This window comes from Mesocricetus auratus, unplaced genomic scaffold (genome assembly GCF_017639785.1).
Source record: "Mesocricetus auratus isolate SY011 unplaced genomic scaffold, BCM_Maur_2.0 Super-Scaffold_100691, whole genome shotgun sequence".
In the NCBI taxonomy this organism is placed as follows: domain Eukaryota; kingdom Metazoa; phylum Chordata; class Mammalia; order Rodentia; family Cricetidae; genus Mesocricetus; species Mesocricetus auratus.
In genome coordinates, this window is record NW_024429267.1 from 54,668,909 (window position 1) to 54,684,925 (window position 16,017).

A 16,017-nucleotide genomic window follows, 5' to 3' on the forward strand; every position below is an offset into this window, starting at 1 on the left:
TGTCTAACCTATGCGTCCTGTTGCTCTTCCTTCCCTTATTTTTGAGACTCACAGTTGCCCTCCAAGACCACCCAGAAAACACTTACATAGGAAGACACAGTGTGGGACTGTGAGGTGGTTCTGTTGGGGAAAATACTTGTTTAAAAGCATAGTGACCTGAGTTGATCCCAGGAACCCACCCGTGGGAGTGTGCCAACTGCCAAAAGTTGTCTTGTGACCCCTTATACACGGGCACCTGTACACACACACACACACACACACACACACACACACTCACACACGATAAAAATAAATTACACACAGGGTAGCTCCTCTCTGTCTCAAGATATTCCACTCCTCCCATGGGCCTTCCCCTGCACGCCGAAAAGCTTCATGAAGTTAAGAGCATATCTATGTTTCATCACTCTGGTGATTGAGTAAGAAGTGTGAGTTCTTCTGAATCTATCAAAAGACATTAGCCTAAAAGCACTTTATCTTGAATAATGAACCCTTTGCAGAAATGTGGAAAGTTTGGTCATTTTGGCCCTTCTCCTTGAGGCTGGCGACTCCAGTGTCTCCCTGTTGGGACGGCCAGGGTCTCCAGACACCACACAAGCAAACAAGGACGAGTGTGTGTCTATGCAGAAGAAAAAATCTAGTAAAACCTCAATGATTTGAAGTAAGTTTGCACTAAATTTTGAACCCTGGTATTTTTAGGAAGTTTGGAAACTGTTACTGGGTTTCTTGGAAGCAATGTGTCCATAATTCAACAGCCTGACCCTCTTTTCAGCTTTAGGAGTCTCTCTACGGCTCATCTGGAGTTTGCTATGTAGGTTTGTTGGCTTCACATTTGCAGTCCTCCTGCCTTGGCCTCCCAAGTGCTAGGATTATAGCATCACCAGGCCCAGCTTTAAATTAGAATGTGTGTTGTGTTGTGTTGTGTGTGTTTATGTGTTATGTTGTGTGTGTTTATGTTGTGCACAAATCCATGCATGCATGTGTTTAGGTCAGAAGTTGATGAAGGTGTCTTCCTCTGTAAGTATTTTTTAAAAGCATCTGTTAGTGAATTTGGTACTTGTCATCTTGAATACTTTGGCTGGTCAACAAGTCCCCATATTGCCCTGCCTATGTCACTGGGATTACATACTGAACCACTACACCTGGTTTTTATGTGGGTTCTGGAGATCCAAACTCGGGTCCTCACACTTGGGTGGCAATCACTCTCCTCAGCCTCTGAACTGCTGTTGGGAGGACTATGGTACAGAGGGTCTCATCTCTAACGTATTCAAAGGTCACCTGCAGTGTTATAATTCTACAGGGTTAGGACTGAGCCTGAGCACCTACTGACTGTCTAGCATCCATGTGGTACTTGAGCTTGTAGTCTTCTGAACTAGAAGGCAGTAGCTTTCAAACCTGTATCACATAGGGAACTTTTACAAGCTTCAGTTCCTAAAGATTGAACCCCCCAAAAAATCAGGAAGCAATGATAAGTTGGGGATAGAGCTGTTTTTTTTTTCAGACAGGGTTTTATGTAGCCCAGGTTAGCCTCAAACTCCCAAGTGCCTGTATTATAAGTATACAAAACCACATATGGCACAGGGTGGTTTTTAAGCTTTAGAAGTGGTAACCAGGTATGGTTACAACTGAGAATCATGCCTTCAGGGAGTCTGCATGTGGGTCGTAGTAGTAGCTGGGACCTTCTCAGTAATGCTGACCTCTACATCCATCAGAAACTCAGAGGGATGGAGCCCTGCAATCTATCCTGTTACAGGGCATGGTCGTGATACAGCTTCAGGTTTCAGGGCCATAACTATGATCAAAGATTCTCTATGGCTATATGTTAGGTCACTGGGAAGGTGGAAAAAAAAACCTATTTCCCCCATTAGTGAAATAAAAATATGAGGGCAAATGGAACCTGGAGATGTTAAAGTTCCCCCAGCTGATTCCAGTTGTGCAGACAAGGCTTAGCAACATTTCTACAGACTGAAATTTTATGTATGCAAATTGTGTTTCCATGGAGCGGCCACCACCATTTCTTCTGAGTTTCTTTCTCCCTTCCTTCCTTCCTCCCTCCCTTCCTTCCTGCCTTCCTTTCTTCCTTCCTTCCTCCCAACCTTTCTTTTGTCTTTTAAATCCTTCCTTAATCTGCAGAAAAGAAATGCCTGGCAAGGTAATTGAGAGTACCAGCCCAATTAACACAGGCGCAAATTAGCCTACTTGCAGTATTTTCTGGCAGATTGTTCCTTTTTCTCACCCCCTTCCCCTACCTGGTGACATGACAGCAGCTTCTCCTAGCTGGAATGAGACTTTGGTGTGACAAGACTCAGGTGAGGATTCTTTCCCTGGGTTTCTTACCACCATGGGAGGATGTTCCTGTGAATTAGGGATTTAAAATCACCTGGTTGTCCAAACTGTGGTTCATGGCATCGACATCACCAAGAAAATCAGTTCTGAGTGCTGACTCCTGGGCTCCATCCAGCCCAGCCCCTTTGTAACCAGCACCTGTGCTTTAAGGGTGCCAGGAGGAACACTCGATCCTTCGGAAGCTGAGCTACGGTGGGCACCTGTGAGAAACAGTGGACCTTCACGAAACAGCCTGTTTCTACCTCCTCTGCCATCCTACTCTCCAGTGATCCACCCCACCCTCAGAACTCTGAGGGAGAGACAGAGAAACACACACACACACACACACACAGAGAGAGAGAGAGAGAGAGAGAGAGAGAGAGAGAGAGAGAGTGTGTGTGTGTGTGTGTGTGTGTGTGTAGTTTCTGACAGGCATTTACTGTCACTGAGCATGCATCCTTGTCCTAAGGTTCCTTTTCTCTCAACCCTCCTCCCATGGATCCAGTTGTTTTCTTAGTCAATATCACTTGTGATGTTCAAACTCTACATACATGATTGTGTATGACTGTATACAACCCAGGAACCAAAAACGATGGAAAACATACAGAATCTGTCTTTCTGATTGTCTTGGTTTCATTCATTTCCGCAAAGTATTCCACAAAACTTTGAGCTTGTTTATGGCTGAAAACTTCCTTGTGTGGGTACACATTTCCCTTATCCGTGTCTGATGCTGGACACCAGGTTGCTCATAATTTAGCTACAGTGACTGGTGCTGCTGTAAACACTGGAGTGCAGGTATCTGTAATGTGTTGACTTGGAGTCCTTCAGAACCTTCTAGAACTTTCATGGATACTGCTCCAGTTGATGAGAAGAACCTATTGGCACTGCTCCTTCTACATGAGGTTAGCATCACCATCCAATGGAGCTTTCTTTGAGGACAGAAATGCTCTGTGTGCATTTCCGTAGGGAGCCTCCCTCCCGTATGTGTCTGTGAGCACATGGATTATGGCTGGTGTGACTGAGAAACTGAATTTTAATTTTATTTCTTTCTAATTGATTTAAATTTAAGTAGCTTCACATGGCTAGTGGCTACACTGTGTTGGACAACACAATTCCAAAGTAATCATCCCTCTCTTGCTGAATCTTATTCAAGTTCCCAGGTTGAACACTTGCCCATCCTACTCCGCTTTTGTATGTATTAATCCCTACTGAATTCACCAAGATGAAAAACATCTGCCTGGGCACCTCATTTACATAATAAGTAGCATTATGCTTATTATTTTGAATGAGAAGAGTCTAGCTTGAATTAAATGCCACCAAAAAGTTGTCAAAACCTCTTTCATAGTATTCATAACCACGTAGCTCTAATTCTGCAGCCGTCTCAGATGTCAGCAGACGTGGGGCACAAGAGAATGCAGATGGAGTCAGGGTAGAAGACACATAAAGAACCCAGCCGCGTGGTCTTGGTGCACAACAGAAAAGCTCTGTGTGTTGAGCGTAGACACCAGGATCTGAGTATTCCTCTTAACGTGGAAGATGAGTCACAAAACAAAGGAGAGGTCATTAAGCCAGAAAACACGAAATAAACGTTCAAACAGAAATGTTCTCAACAATTAACCTGACCGTGGGTATCTAATCTGTGGGAACTGATAGAGTGGGTATCTAATCTGTGGGAACTGATGGAGTGGAACACCATTAGATGGGACAAGAGGGCACGGAAGGCAGGCAAGGAAGCACAAACAATTTCCAGATGGACACCAGCCCCTTCCAGGCTTCTTTCTGCAGGATGAGAGCATCCCTAGAAACACTGTCTCCCATGCTAGCCCCTGAAAGATACCGGTGACACCTTTAGCTGATACACCTCAGACAGGCACAAGAACAAGCAAATTCCACGGTGCGGGTGGCTCAGTGGGTAAAGTATTTTTACACAAACAAGAAGGCCTGAGTTCAGGGGTCTAGGACCCACTCAAAAGAAGCCAGGCATAGTAGCACCTACATTAGTATCCCCAAGACTACAGAAGGGGGTAGAGACTGGTGACTCCCTGGAAGCTCATTGGTCAGCCAGTGTAGGCAGCCAGTGAGCTCCAGATCCATGAGTGGTCCTGTCTCAAAACATGCCAGAGAGTGATGGAGGAAGACATCCAAAATCAACCTGCAACCGCCACATGCAAACACTTGCGCGCGCGCGCGCACACACACACACACACACACACACACACACACACACAGCAAAAAGACTAAACTAGCCTCTACTTAAGAACTGAGAAGACTATTAAAGTCACCCCCACCCCCACACTCCCATGACAGGATACACACTGCTTCTGAGCTGCAGCAGTCACAGCCCACCTCGAGAGAGGAAGCAAACACTAGGAAGATCTCTCACCCTGCTCTGTGCATCCCCAGCCGAGATTTGGTACTGTGAAATTCACAGTGATTCCCACAAAGAAACGTGTAGCTAAGGGCAACAGCCTCACTTCTGTAGGACGGTCACTTCATAGCAACAGAACCCAATAAATAGGCCACGGCTGTTGTCCTCAGGAAAGAAAATTCCAGGGACTTCAGACAACCATGACCTCAGGACGGGCTGGGAACTCAGGCACCAAGGTAAGCATCACTTGTAGGCAGGCATCTTAAGGTCTACCCACCTGTCTATTGTGGGTGTCTCCATAATTCACCTTTTAAAAAGAAGAAAAAAGGAGGCAGAATGAAGATAAAAGAAGACATGAAGAGCCTCCAAGGGGTTCAGCAGGCTAAGGCAGTTGCCACCAAACCTGACAACCTGAATTCTATCTCTGGGTTCTACATGGTAAAAGGAGAGAGCACATCCCCCCCCACCAAGCAGTCATCCCTGGAACTCGACAGATGTACCCACAGAAATTACTAATAAAATGAGTGGGGAAATACAGGGTTCAGGGGAGATGGCTCCGCTGCTAACATGAGCACACTGTATCACACTTTGTGAGATCCAGCTCCACACGGTGGTCCTGTGACCTCCACGGGCACACTGTGGCATGGGTGTCCCTCAATACACAGCACACGGGCACACACATGATAAGAATTAACTTTTAAAATGGAACTCCCCCATCCCCACCCCCCACCCCACCTCCAAGGACTTTAATTTCTAGGTCCCTATCAGATTTTCTAGGACATTCCCATTGAAGCAGCCCCAGTCTTCCCAGGTAGCAGTAGAGCAAGGCTGTGGGACACAGCTGACTTCCTGACCCTTCCACAGCACATGGCTCTGCTGAGCTGGGTCTTGGCTGGGTGGAGCTTCATGACCCTGACGTGGAGCCACACGCGTGCCCTCTCTTCTGGTCCTGTCTATACCTGGAGCTCTGGTTTGGGCCCCCAGCTTGGGACCCTGTTACTTAAAGCTACCTCTCTGTGTGTTGGTTTTGTTTTCTGGGTTCCTTGCTGCACGCCAGGGACACAGCTGAAGCAGATGGGAGAGGTCACTACAGAGTGACAGCAGCGGGGCTGCAGACAGCTCAGTCTGTACAGTACCCGCTGTGCAAGCACGAGGCTGATGATCAGAGCCCTAGTTGGGGGCACCTACATTTGTAATCCCAGTGCTGGAGAAACTGAGACTGGGGATCCTTGGGACTTCCTTACCAGCCAGCCTAACCTACTTAGAAAGCTCCAAGACAGTGGGAAGACCTTGTCTTAGGGTTCCTATTGCTATGATAAAACACCATGGCCAGGCCAACTCGGGGAGAAAAGGGCTTATTTCACCTTACAATTCTCAGGTCACAGTCCGTTGCTGAGGGAAGCCGAGGCAGGAACTCAAGCAGGGAAGGAGCTCATGCAGAAGCCATGGAGGGGGGCTGCTTACTGGCTTACTCCTCATGACTTGCTCAGACTGCTTCCCAATAGCATCCAGAACCACCAGCCCAGGGGTGGCAGCGGCCCTTCCCACATCAATCCTCAGTCAAGAAAAGGTGCCACAGGCTTCTTCTGGGGACCTTTTCTCAACTGAAGCTCCCTCTTCCCAAATGACTCTGGTTTATGTCAAGTGCACACAAAACTAGCCAGCACAGACCCTGTCTCCAAAGGAACAAACAACACTGATGGAGTAAGTAGACTGGGAAAGTGGGAACAGCCTTCCTGGGATGGCTGCCTCTTGTTCCCAAGAGACACTGCGAAGGAGAACCAATGGGAAGACGTGGTGGGAGGTGTCTAGACAGGACCAACAGGGGAAGGGGGATCCAAGGGACCTAAAAATACCAGAAGCCTGCATATTTTTAATGGATTCTAGACAGGTTTCTCCCAACCCGAATGTGCAAACCTTTTGCTTCCCCTTCCTCTGCAGCTTGGTTCAGTTCTTTGTGCCTTGGAACAAATTAAGGAATTCCCTGGACAATCGCCATCAACCCCCCTGCCCCACTGCCCTTTCATAGCTGAGGCTGTCCTGAGATTTTTCGCATGCACAAGTACACATACACATGTGCACTTGCACACACAGATGTGCCCCCCGCACAGGTACACACACACACCAACAACAGAGGCACGGGGTACACCACAAATGACCATCAGAGAATTAGGACAGCAAACTCCCTAGGATGGATGCACCCTGGCGCTTCAGCAACCAGAGCGTTTCCTCCGAGGTCCTATAGGCAGCTCTGATAAAGCCTCCATGGGTAAGTTATTTCCTGTGGACATCATCTACTTGAAGCAGAAGCAAGAAGCAAGCCCTTCATGGGAGGAAGGGTGTTTTATGGTGTTGACGAGTTCACAGGGCTCAGGAGGCCCCTGCACGCCAGGTGTTATACAAGCACTTAATAATTGCTATGAGGACATCAGATTCCACAGGGATGTGAGTCAGCCTGGCTATCCAAACATAAGAAATTTCTTGCATTTCAGTTATCCATAGACCTCTACAAGTGAAAGCCAGTAATTTGCAGGCCAGCAAAGCTGGACTAAAATGGAATCTTCTCTTTGGTCTATCAGTACCCTCCCTATGTGGAGAAAACACACAGTTCCTTATGCTCCTCAGGAAAAGCACCTAACGGTGAGGCACCGCACTGTATTGATTTGTTGACTGAGACCTGATCCTTTGGTATAGCACAAACTGGTCTGGACCTCTACTGCCTTGACTGGAGCTCTGGGAGTACAGACATGCCCCACTGTGCAGAACTCCCATATGAATTGTTTCCAGTTTGGATGTTTTGGTTTGGTTTGTGTATTTTTTCTGAGATAGATCCTCCTTGTGTAGACCTGGATCTTGATTGGCCCAAAAATGACTGTTAGTTCCGGACTGCTCTCAAAATGATGGTAATCATTTCCTCTGCTTCCCCTAAATGCTGGGGTTACAGGTATGCCCCACCACACCTGCCTCTTCTTAAACCATGAGATAAAGACAGAATACACAGGACTAAAATATCTCTTCTATGACTCAGAAGAGCGGGGTTAGAGGACATTGTTTGTCCCTAGGCAAATGATCTTCCTATTTGTGAATGCCAGGGCCAAGCAGACAAGCCCACTTGGTCACAGCAGTGTGGGCATGTGCCCTAAGGCAGCTAGCTTCTAAGGGGAGAAAGAGGGTTGGCAAACCCCGCTCTTTGGTTTGGAGTTCACTAAGCAGAAGAGATGCATCTCCTGCAGCAGAGGGAGGAGAAAGCTGAGTGAGATCGGGAATTACGCTAACTTTCTACACCTGCAAAACAAACCGCATCAGAACTAAGAAGGGCTACTTCCCCTGAGGTAATTCTACATCAATTTTAGCCCTATATCTTACATCCCAGATCCCAGCCTACCTGGTGTGTCCTGTGGCAGGGAATCCTGGGAGGCTGTCTTAGGGTTGCTATTGCTGTGAGAAAACTCTGTGACCAAAAGCAGTTTGGGAGGACAAGGTTGATCTCACCTCCCAACTCTAGGTCACAGTCATCGCTGAGGGACGTCAGGACAGGAACTCGAAGCAGGAAGTTGCAGGCAGGAATTGAAACAGGAACCAGAGAAACACTGCTCACTCATATACCCCAGGACCTCCTACCCAGGGGTGGTAGCACCCATAGTAGGCTGGGCCCTTCTACACCAGTCATCAGTCCAGGCCCATCTGCAGGGAATCCAAAAGGCGCCATTTCCTCAGTCGAAGTTTCCGCCTCACAGATGGCTCCAGCTTGTGTCACACTAGAATGAAGACTAACTGACCCGGAGGGTGACATGAATGGCTTCTTCCTCTGCCTCTGTATCCACTCATTGGTCCTGTGTGGCTGCCAATTCACCATCAGCATCCCCCGTGCACCCCCTCAACCACAGAACCAACTTCCTGGATCTTATATTCCTATGTGAAAGCCCCTGACCCAGCTCTCAGCTCTCCTCAGTGCCATACCCCACTCCCCTGAGCTGGGCTTGCAGAGGAGGGCGGCAATTGGCTGAGCACCTTTTATATTACAAGTACCGAATAAACACACATTTTCATAATGCGGCCTTTTAAACCAGAAATGATCTTCCGTTCACTCATAGAAGCATATTTTAGGAGACCTACCTAGTGCAGTATCTTGTGCATTGTGGGAACTAAATAAATGTTTGAGAATGAATATTAAAAACCTTGTATGTGAAGGCAGAAAAATGACTTTGCATCTCATATTGGAAACTTTCATCTTCGAAAAAGGTAAAATAAGAATAGGCTATTTTGGGGGGGCTAGTGAGACGATTGGATGGGTAAAGGCACTTGCTATCAAGGCTGACAACCCGAGTCCCATCCCAGGAACCCACGGGGGGGGGAGGAGAAAACCAATTGTCACAAGTTGGTCTCTGATTTCCACATAAAAGTTATGGCTCCTGAACACACAGACAGGCTCCATATACACAAGAATTAAAAAAGCAAGAGGGAGGGAGGGAGGGAGGGCAGTCTATTTAGACACCAGGCATTAACACGTAGTATAATGCCAGTTTCACCAAACTATTAGAGAAAAGTTAGTAACCTTTCACAAGTACATTTCCTAAGTCTCCAGTCCCTAGTTTGCTGAACGAGGAGCTTCTAGTTCCTTCCAGCTCTGCATCCCAGAGAGCAACCACACACACTTTCCAACTGGTTAAGTGCACACCAGAAATACCAAACAGTCAGACAGGAATGGGAAAACCTTTGTTTTTAGAATCTCCTTCATTAAGACAATTCATTACGTTCATTTATTTTGTGTGTGTCCCTGAATGTGTGTAGGTGCCCACATGCCACTGAACACATGTAGAAGGCAGGGGATGACTTTGAGGAGTGTGTTCTCTCCTGTCATCATGTGGGCTGCCGAGACCAAACTCTGGACATCAGGCTTGGAGGCAAACGCCTGCACCCACTGAGGCCCCTCACTGGCCACCTATGGACTAGCGGCAGCTGTTTCTAGTTGTGACTATGTGTCTACTTCTCGGGGTGGAGGGGCTCTTCCTCCTGTGCTTTGCTTCCCAGTTTGGAGCCAGAGTCTAATAAAATACAACCACAGCCAGCAAATAACTCGGTGAGACGTTTTGGAAAGCTGGGGATTTTGATATGAAATATAAGAAGTATAAGAGCTGCAGAGGCAGTAGCGACTGGAGTAAGTGACCACACGTGGGAAACAAGAAGAGTGTGGGAGACCGGTTACAAGGTCCACCTGCATCTGTTTCTAGAGAAACGAAAAGGGCCACTAGGTGGAGCGTGGAGCTTCTGATAGCACACCTCTTTATGATCACGGTGCTCTCGGGCTCCTCAGGGGCCTTGTGCACGCTCAGATCTTAAGGCCTTAAGTAACAGGCACCCCGTCTCCCTCCCCACCGCAGGCTGGCTTCCAGCTCTCTGCCCCGTTTGTTGTGTCTTGTGCCTCTAGTCCCATATCCATGATGGAGACCAGTGCCTTCCTGGTCCTTAGCTTCACCGCCCCCTTGCCCCTTGTTTCGCTGTGGTTGAAGAGGCTACTCATCTCCCTCCAACTTTCCTCCTCTGTTTTCCTTCATTGACTTTTTCAAGGTCTTTAAGTGAGTAGGTCTCCATGTAGGTCCCTCCCCTTGGGGACTCAAAAGCACAGTTGCCTCATCTTGCAGAAGTCGTTCTCACTATCAATCACCAGGAAGCCTGAGCACAGCACTGAGTGTATCATGGTTGCCATCTCTTATGCCATCAGCCCTCTGCAGTGGACCTCAATAGCGCAGTAGGCACACTTCTGGTAGGGGCAGGGCCAAGCACTTGAGAGGGACCTTTCTGGTGCAAATCTCATCTACTTATTTGTAGATCAGTAGTTATGGCCGTGTAACCAATTACCCCAGGACACAATACTCTTCACCAGTCATGTATAACCCATGTAACCAATTACCCAGAGCACAATAGCCTAAATAGTCGTGTTGCCCACACATCTGCAATTAGACTCTGGTGGAGATGACACACTTCTATTCCATGTAGCAAAAGCCGGAGCAACTCAAATGGGGTGTCAAGGTCCCATGGTGAAGAAGACTGTATTGTGTGGTGGACAGATTGGCACAGACGTTGACTAGGAGCTGAGAAGCTGGGAGATGAGGGTCTCAGCCCCTTTCCACATGAGTTCACTGAAGCCATCTGAGTCTCCTCATAGCATGGTGGCTGGGTTCCAAGAACCTTCCAGGACAAGGCAGAAGTGTGAGATATTTTTATAACTTAGTCACAGGATACCATCTCTGCTATACTTTGTTGGGTCGAGGTGAGCACAGAGACCCACCCAGGTTCCAGATCAGGGGACACAGATGCCACTATCTGAAAGTGAACTAGAAACAAAGCAGAAGACTCTGCAGCGTAGGAGGAGATACTAACCGCCATTTGCAGAACAACATGGGGCCACCCGAGGCCTCCTCTGAAAATCACATCTATAATGGTGACTTTTAACTTTTTTGTGTGTGCTTGTGTTACGCACATGCGTGTGCAGGTGTGCATGGCCATGTGCGTGGGTGTGCATTCTTGTGTGTGTGTATGTTCATAACTGTAGTTTGTTTGTTTGTTTGTTTGTTTTTCACCTGTTACTCTTTTCTCTTTGGGGGCCTGCCACCCAGCTCCCCAATAATCACATGGAGATTTATTCTTTCTTAGCTTGGCTTATTTCTAGCAAGCTTTTCTTAAAGTATCCCAGATCATCGACTTTTTGCCTCTGGGCTTTTACCTTTCTCTATTTCTGTCTATCTTTTCTTTCCTTCTTATTCCGTGTCTGGCTGTGTGACTTGATGGCTGCCCCTCCAACATCCCCTTCTCCTTTTTTGCTCGCTCCTCCCTCCTCTCCTCTTTTTCTCCTACTATTTATTCTCTCAGCCTGGCAAGCCCCGCCTATCCATTTCCTGCTTGGCTATTGGCCATCCAGCTCTTTAGTAGACCAATCAGGTCTTTCAGGCAGGCAAAGTAACACAGCTTCACAGAGTTGAACAAATGGAACTTAAAAGAATGTAACACATCTTTGCATCCTTAAACAAATGTTCCACAGCATAAACACATACAACACACCTTCAAATAACATCCAACCACACATACCCGTATGTGCAGATGTACATGCCTATGTGTGCAGGTGTGCACATCTGTGTGTATGTTTACGTGTACATGCTTGTGTATGCAGGTGTCCATCCTGTTGTGTGCAGGTGTGAATATCTGTGTGTGTGTAGGTGTGATACCTGTGGGCAAGATGTGTGTACTGGTGTGTGCAGGTGGGCATTACCTGTGTGCATGCGGGCCTGTGTGCATGTGTGGAGAACAGAAGTTGATACTGGGATGTTCTCCCCTATTAGCCTCCACCTTAACTTTTGAGGCAGTGTCTCTCACCGAACCTGGAGCTCACTACTTGGAAAGGATGGCCAGTGGACCCCTGGGAGCCACTGCAGATGCCTTTAATAGCAGCCAGCTTCCATGTAGCTGCTGGGAATCCAAGTTCACATCTTCATGTTTGTGCAACAAGCCCTTTGTTCACTGAGATGTCTGTCGTCTGTTAGGGTCCATATGATGGAAATCTATTCCATCCTGCCACAAGTTCTGAGAGCCTCAAGTCACTCCTATTGTCTTTAAGATATTAGCTTAAGGGCTGCAGGATGCCTTGGCCTCCACGGTGAATGGCTCCTATCTAAGTAACAACAGACCTAGGCCCCGTGAGTTTACACTCTCTCCCTGAAGGATAGGTAGTACTGCAGCCTTTAGGATTAAGGGAAGTAATTGCTATTCGCCCTTTATACGTGATAATAGAAATATTTTGCCATTGTCCCCACCTTTGGTTGGTTACTTAAGGTTGATGCATGAATGAACTGGACACATTCAGTATTAACAGAGCCTGTCCTCCTGATATGATCCTATGTCTTTTCTTTAATGCCTATAGCTAGCCTTCCCTCATCCACACCCCCATCAAGGCCCTGTAAACAACAGTCAGTGGCACGTAGCTCCCGAACATGGGTCTAACACAGACAGGCCGTGACAGCCATCTCCACAGCTCAACTTACAAATCTCTGACTTTAATCTTTGAATCTTTTCTGAGGCAATTTCCACACTTCTAATTATCTGTTAAAGTTTTTAAAAGACATGAAAGGTTCGGAAAACTTTGTACGAAACCAAGTTTTCCCTTCTCTGTGGTGTTTACACTATCAGCATCCTTCCCAGTGGCCAAAGCTGAACAGTTCCTGTGTGGCTCTGACTCTTCTCGGCTTTGTCTCCTCGTGCCCAAACTATGAATTCGGTGTCATCAAATAATCCACCTGTGTATTTGCTCATCCTTTTAGTGATGGAAACACAGCTGTGTATGCAACTGTCCCTGCATTCAGTCCCCAGAACCACATGAAAAGGCCAGGCACACGGGCTCATGCCTATGACCCCAGCCCTTGGAGGTGGTGACAGGAGGGACTGCCTGACCAGCCAGCTGAACTGGTGCGGCCAGGTCAGAGAGACCCTGACTCAAACACTACATGGAAAGAGGCTGAGGCAGGTGCCAGCAGTATTTGTTCCCCAACACACGCTCACAAACGTGAACACACACACAGTCGCCGCAAATGACTCAGTCCCCAAATACACTAAGGGGACTGAGGTGGCAAAAAGGAATATAAAGCTAGATTTGGGACGAGAGGGGACGGGAGAATGATCCATAGGGGAACAAAGGGAATTCTGGTCCACTCCTGAGGACTAGCAGGCTTTGCTTTATCCGAGCTACTCTCTGCAAAGCAGAAACCAAAGGAAACTGAAAGCTGTGCTGTTTCTTTTTCAGATGACCATCAGCTGGCCTACCAAGAGGCCTTTTCCAAACCCTGACTGATACTCAAAGCTAAACCTTGATTTCAGTGTTTTTCTCTTTGTGTTCTGTTGGTTCAACCAACAGAAGTAAATTAAATTGATGGCAATCAGTATTGCTGAGCAATATAGTGACTGAGAGGCTATGAAGAGGTTGTTTAAATTCTCTTTTCTGAATACATGTCGTGTGTATGGATGCAGTGTGCAGTACAGTGTCGTGTGTATGTATGCAGTGTGTAGCACCGTGTCGTGTGTATGGATGCAGTGTGCAGCAGTGTCATGTGTATGGATGCAGTGTGCAGCACAGTGTGATGTGTATGGATGCAGTGTGTAGCAGTGTCGTGTGTATGGATGCAGTGTGCAGCACAGTGTCGTGTGTATGGATGCAGTGTGCAGTACGGTGTGATGTGTATGGATGCAGTGTGCAGTACGGTGTCATGTGTATGGATACAGTGTGCAGCACAGTGTCGTGTGTATGGATGCAGTGAGCAGTACGGTGTCGTGTGTATGGATGCAGTGTGCAGTACAGTGTCGTGTGTATGGATGCAGTGTGCAGTACAGTGTCATGTGTATGGATGCAGTGTGCAGCACAGTGTCGTGTGTATGGATGCAGTGTGCAGTACGGTGTCGTGTGTATGGATGCAGTGTGCAGCACAGTGTCGTGTGTATGGATGCAGTGTGCAGCACAGTGTCATGTGTATGGATGCAGTGTGCAGCACAGTGTCGTGTGTATGGATGCAGTGTGCAGCACAGTGTCATGTGTATGGATGCAGTGTGCAGCACGGTGTCGTGTGTATGGATGCAGTGTGCAGCACGGTGTGATGTGTATGGATGCAGTGTGCAGCACAGTGTCGTGTGTATGGATGCAGTGTGCAGCACAGTGTCGTGTGTATGGATGCAGTGTGCAGCACAGTGTCGTGTGTATGGATGCAGTGTGCAGCACAGTGTCGTGTGTATGGATGCAGTGTGCAGTACGGTGTCATGTGTATGGATGCAGTGTGCAGCACAGTGTCGTGTGTATGGATGCAGTGTGCAGCAGTGTCGTGTGTATGGATGCAGTGTGCAGCACAGTGTCGTGTGTATGGATGCAGTGTGCAGCACAGTGTCGTGTGTATGGATGCAGTGTGCAGCACAGTGTCGTGTGTATGGATGCAGTGTGCAGCACTGTGTGATGTGTATGGATGCAGTGTGCAGCACTGTGTGATGTGTATGGATGCAGTGTGCAGCACGGTGTCATGTGTATGGATGCAGTGTGCAGTACAGTGTCGTGTGTATGTATGCAGTGTGTAGCACCGTGTCGTGTGTATGGATGCAGTGTGCAGCACGGTGTCATGTGTATGGATGCAGTGTGCAGCACAGTGTCATGTGTATGGATGCAGTGTGCAGTACGGTGTGATGTGTATGGATGCAGTGTGCAGCACAGTGTCATGTGTATGGATGCAGTGTGCAGCACAGTGTCGTGTGTATGGATGCAGTGTGCAGTACAGTGTCATGTGTATGGATGCAGTGTGCAGCAGTGTCATGTGTATGGATGCAGTGTGCAGTACAGTGTCGTGTGTATGGATGCAGTGTGCAGCACAGTGTGATGTGTATGGATGCAGTGTGCAGCACAGTGTGATATGTACGGATGCAGTGTGCAGCACAGTGTCGTGTGTATGGATGCAGTGTGCAGCACAGTGTGATGTGTATGGATGCAGTGTGCAGCACGGTGTCATGTGTATGTATGCAGTGTGCAGCACAGTGTCATGTGTATGGATGCAGTGTGCAGCACGGTGTCATGTGTATGGATGCAGTGTGCAGCACAGTGTCCTGTGTATGGATGCAGTGTGCAGCACAGTGTCGTGTGTATGGATGCAGTGTGCAGCACTGTGTGATGTGTATGGATGCAGTGTGCAGCACTGTGTGATGTGTATGGATGCAGTGTGCAGCACGGTGTCATGTGTATGGATGCAGTGTGCAGTACAGTGTCGTGTGTATGTATGCAGTGTGTAGCACCGTGTCGTGTGTATGGATGCAGTGTGCAGCACGGTGTCATGTGTATGGATGCAGTGTGCAGCACAGTGTCATGTGTATGGATGCAGTGTGCAGTACGGTGTGATGTGTATGGATGCAGTGTGCAGCACAGTGTCATGTGTATGGATGCAGTGTGCAGCACAGTGTCGTGTGTATGGATGCAGTGTGCAGTACAGTGTCATGTGTATGGATGCAGTGTGCAGCAGTGTCATGTGTATGGATGCAGTGTGCAGTACAGTGTCGTGTGTATGGATGCAGTGTGCAGCACAGTGTGATGTGTATGGATGCAGTGTGCAGCACAGTGTGATATGTACGGATGCAGTGTGCAGCACAGTGTCGTGTGTATGGATGCAGTGTGTAGCACTGTGTCGTGTGTATGGATGCAGTGTGCAGCACAGTGTCATGTGTATGGATGCAGTGTGCAGCACAGTGTCATGTGTATGGATGCAGTGTGCAGCACAGTGTGGTGTGTATGGATGCAGTGTGCAGTACGGTGTGAT